We start from the raw sequence: 12,370 nt of genomic DNA, 5'->3' as shown, positions 1-12,370 counted from the left end.
TATGTATATATATATATATATATATATATATATATATATATATATATATATATATATATATATATATATATACAGTTTATGTATGTGTATATAATATATAAATACATACATACAGTACATATATATATATATATATATATATATATATATATATATATATATGTGTGTGTGTGTGTGTGTGTACATATACATACACATATATATGTGTGTGTACATATACATACACATATATATGTGTGTATATATATGCATATATATATATATATATATATATATATATATATATATATATATATATGTGTGTGTGTGTGTGTGTGTGTTTGTTTGTATATATATATATATATATATATATATATATATATATATATATATATATATATATATATATATATATATATCTTTCAACCTTATTAATCCTACTAAAAGCAGGGTAGGCCGCTTGAATCACCTTTCTTCATCTATTTCTAGTCCTTGCATATTCTTCCCAATCTCATATTTTGTCAAGTTAACATAATGCTACTTGTGAAAATGACAAAAAAAAAATTTAAGCCAAAAATTCATTATTGAAATTTAAACTGGAAGCTAAAAAACTTATATCTTTTATAAAAAGGAAAATACTGCATTAATATATAATATAATAAAGGAGAAATAAACAGCATGTGTTACCTTATGAAGAAAAGTAAGTCTAAAGCACATTTGCCGAGTTGCAATAACCCAGCTTTGAGTGTGCATGCACCGGGAATGAAATTTAATACAAGCTCAACAGTATCGTTTTAAAGCCAGGTTAAGAGAGCTACAACTCAAGAATATCACTTCACTTCCTTAAGTTACTTTTTAAGAAATAGTCTGAATTGTTTTTCACCTTACGGTTCAAGCCTTCTCAGATTGAAGGAGAAGAGATGAAAAAAAGGAGAAGATATAAAAAAATGAGATGAAAACAAGATTTTAAAAAAGGGAGCAAGAAAGAAAAGGACTCGGTTATTCGATACTTCGACCATTTTTATAAACGAAAGGAACATAAGATTTATAAAAAGGAACTAGTTATAGTAACACAATGTTCTCTCTCTCTCTCTCTCTCTCTCTCTCTCTCTCTCTCTCTCTCTCTCTCTCTCTCTGTATATATATATATATATATATATATATATATATATATATATGTATATATATATATATATATATATATATATATATATATATATATATATATATATATATATATATATATTTATATTTATACATGTGTATATATATATATATATATATATATATATATATATATATATATATATATATATATATATTTATATATATATATATATATATATATATATATATATATATATATATATATATATATATATATATATATATATATACCACTACTAGATCAAGTATTTATGGTATTGGTGTGCATATATATAGACCCATATTTGTTTACTTTCACATATCAATATCGACACTTCCCTAATTGTTTTAATTTTGTTAAGAAATATTTTAAGTTAAATTCTAATGTTCTATATGTAGGTATTTCATATACAAATTATTCCTGAGAAAAATATTTATTTCTATAGAATTTTACAGAACTCGTAAATTTACACATCTCTTCATTTATCTTTAGCTGTGGCAAGCGGCTCTTGTAGGAGAGGGACACTCCAAAATCAAACCATTATTCTCTAGTCTTGGGTAGTGCCATAACCTCTGTACCATGGTCTTCCACTGTATTGAGGTGGCGTTCTCTTGCTTGATGGTACACTCAGGCACACTATTCTATCTTATTTCTCTTGCTCTTGATATTTTGAAGTTTTTATAGTTTATAAATAAGAGATTTATTTTAATGTTATTATTCTTAAATTTCTCTTGTAGTATATTTCAATATCTCCTTTCCTCACCGTGCTATTTTCCCTGTTGGAGCCCCTGGGCTTATAGCACCCGGCTTTTCCAACTAGAGTTGTAGCTCAGCAATTAATAATAATAATAATAATAATGATAATAATAATATACAGAAGTTCCTCGACTTACAAACATACTGAGAAACAAACACAGATCCAATTGAAATAAATCTCAGATATTGGAATAATACAATATAATACAATTTAATGCAATAAGCAAGACAACATTTGAAATATGAAAACAGGAATATTTGTTGACTTTTTCCGCCTAAAGTCGTAAGCATCTAGGCCTACCCTAGTCCAAAATTTAAGAAAATTTTACTTAAAAACAGCTTCTTGGAACCTATGAGGACTTTCTGTATGCATAAAACGAATTTCATGTTGTTATTATTATTATTATTATTATTATTATTATTATTATTATTATTTGCTGCGCTACAACCCTAGTTGGAAAAGCAGGATGCTATAAGCTCAGAGGCTCCAACAGGGGAAATAGCCCAGTGAGGAAAGGAAACAAGGAAAATTAGATATTTTAAGAACAGTATAAACATAAAATAAATATTTTCTATATAAACTATAAAAACTAACAAAACAAGAGGAAGGGAAATAAGATAAAATATTGTGCCCGAGTGTACCCTCAAGCAAGCAAACTCTAACCCAAGACAGGGAAAGACAATGGTACAGAGGTCATGGCACTACCCAAGACTAGAGAACAATGGTTGGATTTTTGAGCGTACTAGAAAAGCTGCTTACCATAGCTAGTCTCTTCTATCCTTACCGAGAGGAAAGTGGCCGCTGTTAGAACATAACAAATGTTAGTTATGTATATGGGTTCTGCTGAAATTATTATTATTATTATTATTATTATTATTATTATTATTATTATTACAAGAGTTATTTTTATCTCCAAAGTGTACAAAACGGTGAAGGCCAATAAGTAGATATTGGAAATGATTACTCGAAGTCATACAAACATATGTTTAAGCTTGGAATTCTCAAATCTACACGAGTTGAAAGGCAGTTCTTAAAAAGATTTTTCTTTATATGTTTCCTTTTAGGTATATTTGGAGGTGTATATATATATATATATATATATATATATATATATATATATATATATATATATATATATATATATATATATATATATATACAGTATATTGATGTGTGTGTGTGTATTTGAACCTTATATTGCAATCGAACCCTTTCCGTCTCTTCAAGTGCGAAGTAGAAATTTATTTCTATTTAAACACGATGTTTTTTTTATCACACAAATATACTTTATACAGTATATATACTGTGTGTGTATATATATATATATATATATATATATATATATATATATATATATATATATATATATATATAGCTTATATATATATATATATATATATATATATATATATATATATATATATATATATATATATAAGCTATATATATATATATATATATATATATATATATATATATATATATATATATATAAGCTATATATATATATATATAGATATATATATATATATATATATTTATATTTATATATAAGCTCTCTCTCTCTCTCTCTCTCTCTCTCTCTCTCTCTCTCTCTCTCTCTCTCTCTCTCTCTCTCTCTCTCTATATATATATATATATATATATATACATATATATATATATATATATATATATATATATATATATATATATATATATATATATATATATATATATATATATATATATATATATATATATATATATATATATATATATGGCCAAACTTTTTTACCTTTTTTCATTGGGTCCCGTCTGCGTATGACAAAGATTCTTTTATGGGGTTTTATTCGCTCATGGCCAGATGAACGGTAAATATCAATTATGTTTTTTTTAAGACGCTTGTCTCTTTACCATGTTTTATTTATTTTTACTCGTGAAAAAAAAAACATTTTTGATAAATTTACTTATAGATACTTCACCCGTGGCCGAAAAAGTAAAACAATATGTTGTACTGAATATCAAACTTTTATAACTTCAGTACCCCCCAAACGGACAGTAAATGAGAGAGAGAGAGAGAGAGAGAGAGAGAGAGAGAGAGAGAGAGAGAGACTTGATGGATCAGGGAGTGGTCGGAGTTGCAAGGAAGAGAGTGGGCCTGATATCATATCGCCTCCCTCACCTCCTCCTCCTCCTCCTCCCTCCTCCTCCACCTCCTCCTCCCCCGTCCACCCCACAATCCTACTGATAACGCTTTGTGTGGGTTCTCTTTTGCCTTTAAAGGCTTGGTACTCCGGAAGCGAAATCATCGTATCGCTTTTTAAGATCAATCATGCATGCGGTTTTTCTGTCTGCAGTGACGAAAGCAAATCAATCTTGCTTGCACGCGCACTATTCTGTCCTATGAGTCACCTTGGAAGCACTGGTCGCTAAAATAAAGAACAGCCAAGAGTCGGCGGGCCATGAGGTAACAGGCGACGACGACGACTATGTCTGTTGCCAGGTTTTTCCAATCGACGTCCGACGTCGTTTCGGTCCTTCTGTCCGTTCGGGTCTGTTCGACGCTCGTCGGTGCCACGGTCTGGTCGAAGGTGAGTCGAAGGGCTTGGGAATGAAACAACCGTAGAGATGCAGTTTTTCGTGTTGTAGTTGTTGTTTTTAGTGGGTGTGGGCACACGTGAGATCGCTGGCAACTCGCTGCTGCTTCTGCTTCCCCCCCCCACATGGTAGGGAGGAGGGGGTGCTTCTGCTTCCCCCACATGGTGGGGTAGGGGGTAGAGTGGTGGCCAAGTGGCCAAGTGGCCCTCGTGACGCTTCAGTCTGTGCTGGGACGCTCAGCAGCAAGCTGCTCCACGCTGGCGCTTCTCTCCGCGTTTGCCTTTTGCTATAGAGGTGTGTAGTAACTCCGCCCTCGGAGTCTTTATAGGCCTCCCGAAGAAGCAAGGTCTAGTGTTAGTGGGTGAATTTATCAATTTATCATTCCTGTTTGGAGAGGAGAGGAGAGATTGAGAGAGGCCTTGGGAGGAAATAGGAGGAGGAGGAGGTTTTGGTGGAGTGGTAGTATAGTGTGTGGATGTGCCTCCCCTCCCCCTCCCACCACCTCCTCCTCCACCACCACCACCACCAGTTGGTTGCTGCTGCTGCTGCTGCCTCGCCCGGCCAAAGAGCCACTTTGACCGGCATTTGCCAACTTTACGGGAAGAAAAGATTTTTATATTTCAATAATCAATGTTTTCAAAAATAAGAATTACAAGTTCACAATCCAAGTCTTGCGTCATTCGCTACGGTTGCTCGTTGTTGCCGCAGCGTCGTGCGCTCTTAAGCCAAATTACGATATGCGACTCAATCAATAATTTTGGCAGCTGTCGAAATTTTTGTTTATTTGTTTTGCCATGTGATTCCTGTAAAATTGGTAGTTTGTTGTTTAGCAGTAGAGTAGGCCTACAACGGCGGTGAGTGCTCCCACCTCCCTCCTCCACCTGGGTTGGACAACAGGCCGAAGGTGAAATGATTATTTATTTAAAAAATGCAATTAATTCCTTTAAATCACCTTCGATCTGATGCGCAAGAATCCAGAAAAAAAGTCAAATTTTCTTCTTATATAAAAAAAATCATGAATTTGACGCTGTTTGGATGAAGCGTCTGTATAAAAATATTTCCTCTTCATATATGCTTCAGTTTCCTTTCGTGTTTTGAAAAAGTGTATTTTTAGAAAGTGAAAAAAAAATATGCATTTGTTAATAAAGTAAATAAACATTCCCCAAGTGACACTTACAAACAGTGGTCGTAAGTTTTACTTCTTGCTGTGTCGGCTTAAGAATAAATAGGCCTATGTCCTGTGCAGTATCATATGCTGTTTTCATGTTCAATTTTCAAAGTACATCCCTTGGAGAAGAGAGAGAAAATTACAAAATACGGTGATAAAAAGCCATTTATTTCCAAATTCATGCTCAAATCATTGGTTATGTATATATTTGTCACCATGTGCTGGTTCTAATGGTGTCTCCAAGTTTTGAACCTTTAGAGAAGGTGTTAGAGACTATTCCAATAATGAAAAAAACAAAATCTTTTTAGATCGCTTTAGAGCTGATAGCAATTTTTGTCTTGTATGTGTAGGAATAGTTTTGGATTGATCCCCCAGTGTATGTATGTATATATCTTAGAGTTTAGTAGCGCCCTGTTACCCCACCGTAGTTTGTGCTTGCGTTTTTTTTTTTTTTTATAATTGTGCATGAAATGATTAGCCTAAATGCATTTTATGAATTTATTTATGCATCGTTTTTACCAGTGTTATGGTTTTTCCTTGTTTATGCGTCACTGCATCTAGACCAAAATATTGATGTGAGCTATCACTGACGGCTCACGCTATATCCAGGCTTCTTTTTTTATATATATAATATGTCGATTCCTCTAGCTCTCTATGCCTCTCATATTACAAACCTTTTGTAAGCCTTTTCCCCCCAATAAAATTTTTGTGTAAATGCACTAGCCATTAAACGCAAGCTGGGCCACTTTCCAGCGAGTATACAGCTCCCTTTTTTTACGTACTGCCGCAGAACACTTTTTTTGCCTTTTTAAAAAACTCTTTAGAAAAGTTTCTCTCTCTCGAAATGGCCAATTTATTGTTTTAGGAATCTTACCCTTCAGCTTTCTATCTATCTTGTCTGTTCCTTTGAGGTCGACCTACCAAGTTTGTAATGGACCGGAAGGATTTTTCCATAGGCTTCCAACTTCGCTGACTTTTTCCTTTAGAGTTTCCTTGTGTAGAAAGGTCCACTTCGAGTGCCTATGACCTTGAGATCATTTAAGTGTTGAGAGGCATGTCGGGTTTTCTTTAAGTGTACTGTTTCCCCCAAGTTTCAAGCTTTTCCTCCGGAAACCAAACAGGTAGGAGTGAATCATTTTGTTAGGTTAATGTTATATATTTTTTTTCTTAATGTTTATCGTTGCCTGCTTTGGATTTTTGTGTGAAAGTGTTATTATTTAATGATTTTGATATTTAATGTTTTTTCATATTTGGAATGCATGTTTGCAGTAATTTTAATGTTCATCAAAGTGCTGAACCTTGATATTTTAGTTGTTTCTTTAGAAACGTCTTTGCATATTGATATGTCTTTAAATTTATAATTATATGGTTATAGTATTTTACATATTTTTAATGTTTGTGGTAGATATTGTACAAATATCACTTATTAAAATCGGTTATGATAAAAAACTATATATATATATATATATATATATATATATATATATATATATATATATATATATATATATATATATATATATATATATATATATATATATATCGGCATCGGTTGGTGTATTTACGGCACGAGTATTAAAAAATCCGGGAAAATTTATTCGACGAATATTAACTATATGTTAATTCAACATTACGGCAAATAAACGCGATTGTTCTTACTAGACATTGTAAAATTAGAAACCCGGCTATATAATTGACATTTATATTATTTCCTAGATGATTAATGTATTTATATGATTAATTAACACCTTAAGAGCTAAATTTAACCATATAGATGTATGCGGTATTCAAGGAGCATTGCAGATCAAACAGGTGTCTTGTGACTTTTTCAAATGAAATACGTCAGTGGGCGAGGAAATGCTTCACTCATGACCTCTCCTAGAGTCTTTAGTGCACACGTGTGCGTCTATGTATGTATGTGTATGTATATATGAGTGTATGTGTTTCATATATACTAGAAGGTATCATAGTTAGAAGGGTTTACAGTAAGCCTTCGTCTCCAAAGTTTGAAATTTAAACTTTGCCTTGTGGATTCGAAGGCCTAGGCCTATGGAAAACGTAATACTTAGACATAGGTCTACTGTAAAACCTAATTCAAATATGTAATCATCTAGTATTTATGAAACATATACACACATATATACGTAGATACACAAATACTCTACATCAACCTTCGTATTTAATGTGAAAGTCGATGTACATTATTTGTCCTGAATGGTTTTTTTGAAGAGTTGGCGGTGCAGATGCAAGTTGATCTGCTCTCGCAACAAGCCAGAGATATGCATGAATGAAACAAAATCACATCAATCGAGGGCATTTAGGATTTAGGATTCTTTTGAGCGATGTCTGAATTGAAAGGTGAAAGCAGTCTGTTCAGTTGGGGGCCTGACTCAAGATCAATCAGCGCACGAAACTGTTGTATAGTGTTATCCGTCATCGGCCCATAACTGGAAAATTGCTCTCATACTTTTACTAGGTATGTGGAACCTTCTTGCAAAATCGTTCTATATATATATATATATATATATATATATATATATATATATATATATATATATATATATATATATATATATATATATATATATATATAGTTAGTATGTGTACATGTATATATTTATTTATATATTATATATACATATATATATATATATATATATATATATATATATATATATATATATATATATATATATATTTATATTTATATATATATACTATGTATGTACATGTATATATATATATATATATATATATATATATATATATATATATATATATATATATACTATGTATGTACATGTATATATTTATATATATATATATATATATATATATATATATATATATATATATATATATATATATATATATATATATATATACACACACACACATACACACACACACTATCAACAATATCTTTATTACTCATAATTCTTTTTATTGATAATGTACATTATATGTCTATTACAAATATGAAATTTATTATGATATTACCAGTCACAACTACCCCAGAATAGCCCAATCGTAACAATTTATGATTCTGAAGAGATGAAGTCTATACCAAATGATTTTTAGGGAGGTTTAAGGCTTCCATTGCATGTCACATCGCATGAATAATTTACTGGATCGCTGTTGTTCCAAATAGAGAAACTTCAAGCGTCGAAGCTTTCTGTATTTTGAGTTTTGTGATGTAAATAAATTATGATTTATTAGTATTTCAGTAAACTGTATTTAGAAATGGAATTTTTTAGCTCTTCTTCAGTTAACTGTCCATACAGAAAAGAGTATTTTAGGTTTTTTCAGTTAACTGTACATACAGAAATGGAATTTTTAGCGCTTTTATTTAACTGTCCATTCAGAAATTTAATTTTTAGCTCTTTTTCAGTGAACTGTCCGTTCAGAAATGGATTTTTTTTTGCTCTTTTCAGTGAACTGTCCGTTCAGAAATGGATCTTTTTTTTTTTGCTCTTTTCAGTGAACTGTCCGTTCAGAAATGGAATTTTTTGCTCTTTTCAGTGAACTGTCCGTTCAGAAATGGATCTTTTTTTTTTTTTGCTCTTTTCAGTGACCTGTCCGTTCAGAAATGGAATTTTTTGCTCTTTTCAGTGAAATGTTCGTTGAGAAATTAGATTTTTAGCTCTTTTCAGTGAACTATCCGTTCAGAAATTGAAATTTTAGCTCTTTTCAGTGAACTGTCCGTTCAGAAATAGAATTTTTAGCTCTTTTCAGTGAACTGTCCGTTCAGAAATAGAATTTTTAGCTCTTTTAAGTGAACTATTCGTTCAGAAATTGAATTTTTAGCTCTTTTTCAGTGAACTGTCAGTTCAGAAATGGAATTTTTAGCTCTTTTTCAGTGAACTGTCTTTTCAGAAATAGATTTTTTAACTTTTTCAGTTAACTCCATTCAGCAATAGATTTTTTTTTTGTTTTTGTTTTTTCACTTAACTGTCCATTCAGTAATAGGTTTTTTACCTCTTTCAATCTCATGTTAATTAAGTGAGACTGATGTAAGTAATCATTTTTAAAATATTACTTCTAGTATGTCGTCAGTGATTTTCGACCGTCATATTTTTAATTTTATTCCCTGTTTTCTTTTGTCAACAATCTGATATACCATTCGGGGTTGCCTTTTGAATTGTGTTTCTATACTTACCCTGACTTCCTTTTTGGGACAAAAGGTCATAGTTGAAAACCTTACAATATATAAGTGATGTGCTACAGTCGTTGACATTCTCTCTCTCTCTCTCTCTCTCTCTCTCTCTCTCTCTCTCTCTCTCTCTCTCTCTCTCTCTCGTGCAAGTACCCAAAATGGTTATATTCAAAACGGTCTCGAAGATGAAAACTTGATTTACTTTGGATAAAGATTAAGGCCTGATTTTTATACAAATGATGATTTTTAATCTAGCAATGCTGTTGTAGAAACTTTCTTATTCAACTTCTAGTATTTTTTATATGTAACAAACTTTTTGGTGTTACACTTGAATTGGCAAACATAAAAAGTTACCGACTTTTTTTTTCGAAATTTATGTGGAACAATACATCGAAGAGACAAAAGTCTCTCTCTCTCTCTCTCTCTCTCTCTCTCTCTCTCTCTCTCTCTCTCTCTCTCTCATGAAGTGTCCAATCGTACATGAAAGAATAATGGAATGTGAATGGAAAAATTCGTTTATGTATTACACATGTACAGTATATTTGTATGGGAGTATAAAAATGTGGGAATTTTTTTTATAGTCTTGCATATTTTTACTATTGCTCACCCACTATATAATCGTGTATGCGTGTAGTTTTTGAATGAATGGTTGGAAGAAGGTAATGGAAATTGACGTTTTTGTATTTGCATATATGTTCGTTTGATGTGTGAAAGACTTAATTTGACAAGCTATTAGAAAACTCATTGGTAACTTCGTTTATTTGTACTGAATATTATTCATATTATAGGAATGTTCTCACCTGTTCTGTGAACCATAACAAATTTCATCCCGCTCTTATCTCTATCCTTCGCTCACCATATTCTCTTGAAAATAACGTCGACACGACTCTTAAATAGGGGTGACATTCATCGAAAGCACTCCTCTCTCTCTCTCTCTCTCTCTCTCTCTCTCTCTCTCTCTCTCTCTCTCTCTCTCTCTCGGTGGCGTCAAAATGTCGTGCGTACCCATTCCAACGGAGGCCCCCCCCCCCCCCCCGTCTCTTTTACAGATTTATCGTTCATCAGATCGTCTTTTATTGTTATCGCCGTCTTATCTCGGTTATCGCATCGTTATCTCGCGGAATCGCAAATCCGCCACCTCAAGTTTAGTTAGCTTTATTGACGTTCAGCTGCCTTTATTGACATCCGACCTGACTCCAGCCTCTGCCAAACTTACCGCCTTTGACACCTCCCGACCAGCCCATTAACATTAAGGGGTATTGCGCGCGTCCAGTGATCTGTAAGGAGGCCAAAGCATGTTTATTATTATTGTTATTATTATTTGCTAAGCTACAACCCTAGTTGGAAAAGTAGGATGCTATAAGCCCAGGGGCCCCAACAGGGAAAATAGTCCAGTGAGGAAAAGAAACAAGGATTAATCAAATATTTCAAGTACGGTAACATTAAAATATAGATATAAACTATAAAAACTATAACAAAACAAGAGGAAGAGAAATAAGATAGAATGTCTCTAGCCAGTATTTAATAATACTTTTTTACCACTTTCTATAGTTTTAGAATACAGTAAAATTATTTCTATAATTTAAAAAGCGTTGATAACTGTATTTATTTTAATGTTGTTACTGTTCTTGAAATATTTTAGTTTTCCTTGTCTCCTTTCCTCACTGGGCTAATTTCTCTGTTGGAGCCCCTGGGCTTATACCATCATGCTTTTCCAACTGGGGTTGTAGCTTAGCAAGTAATAATGATAATAGGAAATATTTGTAATTTGTTCTCCTGTGTCAAAGAAAGATTTGTCAATCTATTGCAATTGGTTTTTTAATTTTTATCAATTTATTTTCAATTCTACTTTTTCTTGAATTATCAAATGATCCATTGTAATTGGTGTTTGAATTTTGATCAATTTATTATTTTCAATTTCACTTTGTAATTATTAGAATCTGATCCACAACACATGGTATTTGTTGTTAAGAAATGTGTACTGTAGTGTGATAGCTCTCTCTCTCTCTCTCTCTCTCTCTCTCTCTCTCTCTCTCTCTCTCTCTCTCTCTCTCTCTCTCTCTCTCCCCCCCCGAAATCAATACGGTTAACAACTTCATAGAAAAGAAATAATATAACAAAAGTAAACATACAGTAAATAAATAATTGGTGCTAGAAATACATTCCCAGTGTAAGTACTAAGAATATAAGAAATTTAATTTATTACCAACCAATCGAGGGTATTCAAACATATGGAATTGAAATCTTACGTCACAAGTTTGAGAGTTGTGGCTTATCGTTTAATAATTATAATAATAATAAAAGTAATAATATAGTTCTGCGCTACTGTATAATAGGATTTTTTTTGTGCAATTTACTACCCTCTACCTTCCCCCCCCCCAAAAAAAAAAATAAAAGAAAATTAACCGTTGTACATGACATTTTCGTAGTGATATTACTTATGAAAAAAACTTGATTACAGTTATTGAGTATTAGTATTGTCACGTCATTTTTTTTTTTTTTAACTAAAAAAATGGACACCACACGGTTTGGGAATCAGTAGAGTTTCTTCATGGAAAGTACTAAAGGGACTTCAGTTGTCTG

The 12,370-nt window shown here is 31.9% G+C and overlaps 1 protein-coding gene across 1 annotated transcript in view; it reads left to right on the top strand.

The window, feature by feature from the left end:
- The first annotated feature begins 4,663 nt into the window (after positions 1–4,663).
- The window catches only part of LOC137634106 (muscleblind-like protein 1), a 169,194-nt gene continuing 161,487 nt past the window's right edge, over positions 4,664–12,370 (top strand). The window contains 1 exon segment of the mRNA XM_068366329.1: positions 4,664–4,757. The gene's annotated coding sequence lies outside the window, so the exon portion shown is untranslated.

Source organism: Palaemon carinicauda, chromosome 44 (assembly GCF_036898095.1).
Source record: "Palaemon carinicauda isolate YSFRI2023 chromosome 44, ASM3689809v2, whole genome shotgun sequence".
NCBI lineage: Eukaryota > Metazoa > Arthropoda > Malacostraca > Decapoda > Palaemonidae > Palaemon > Palaemon carinicauda.
This window is presented reverse-complemented; position numbering and strand designations above follow the sequence as displayed.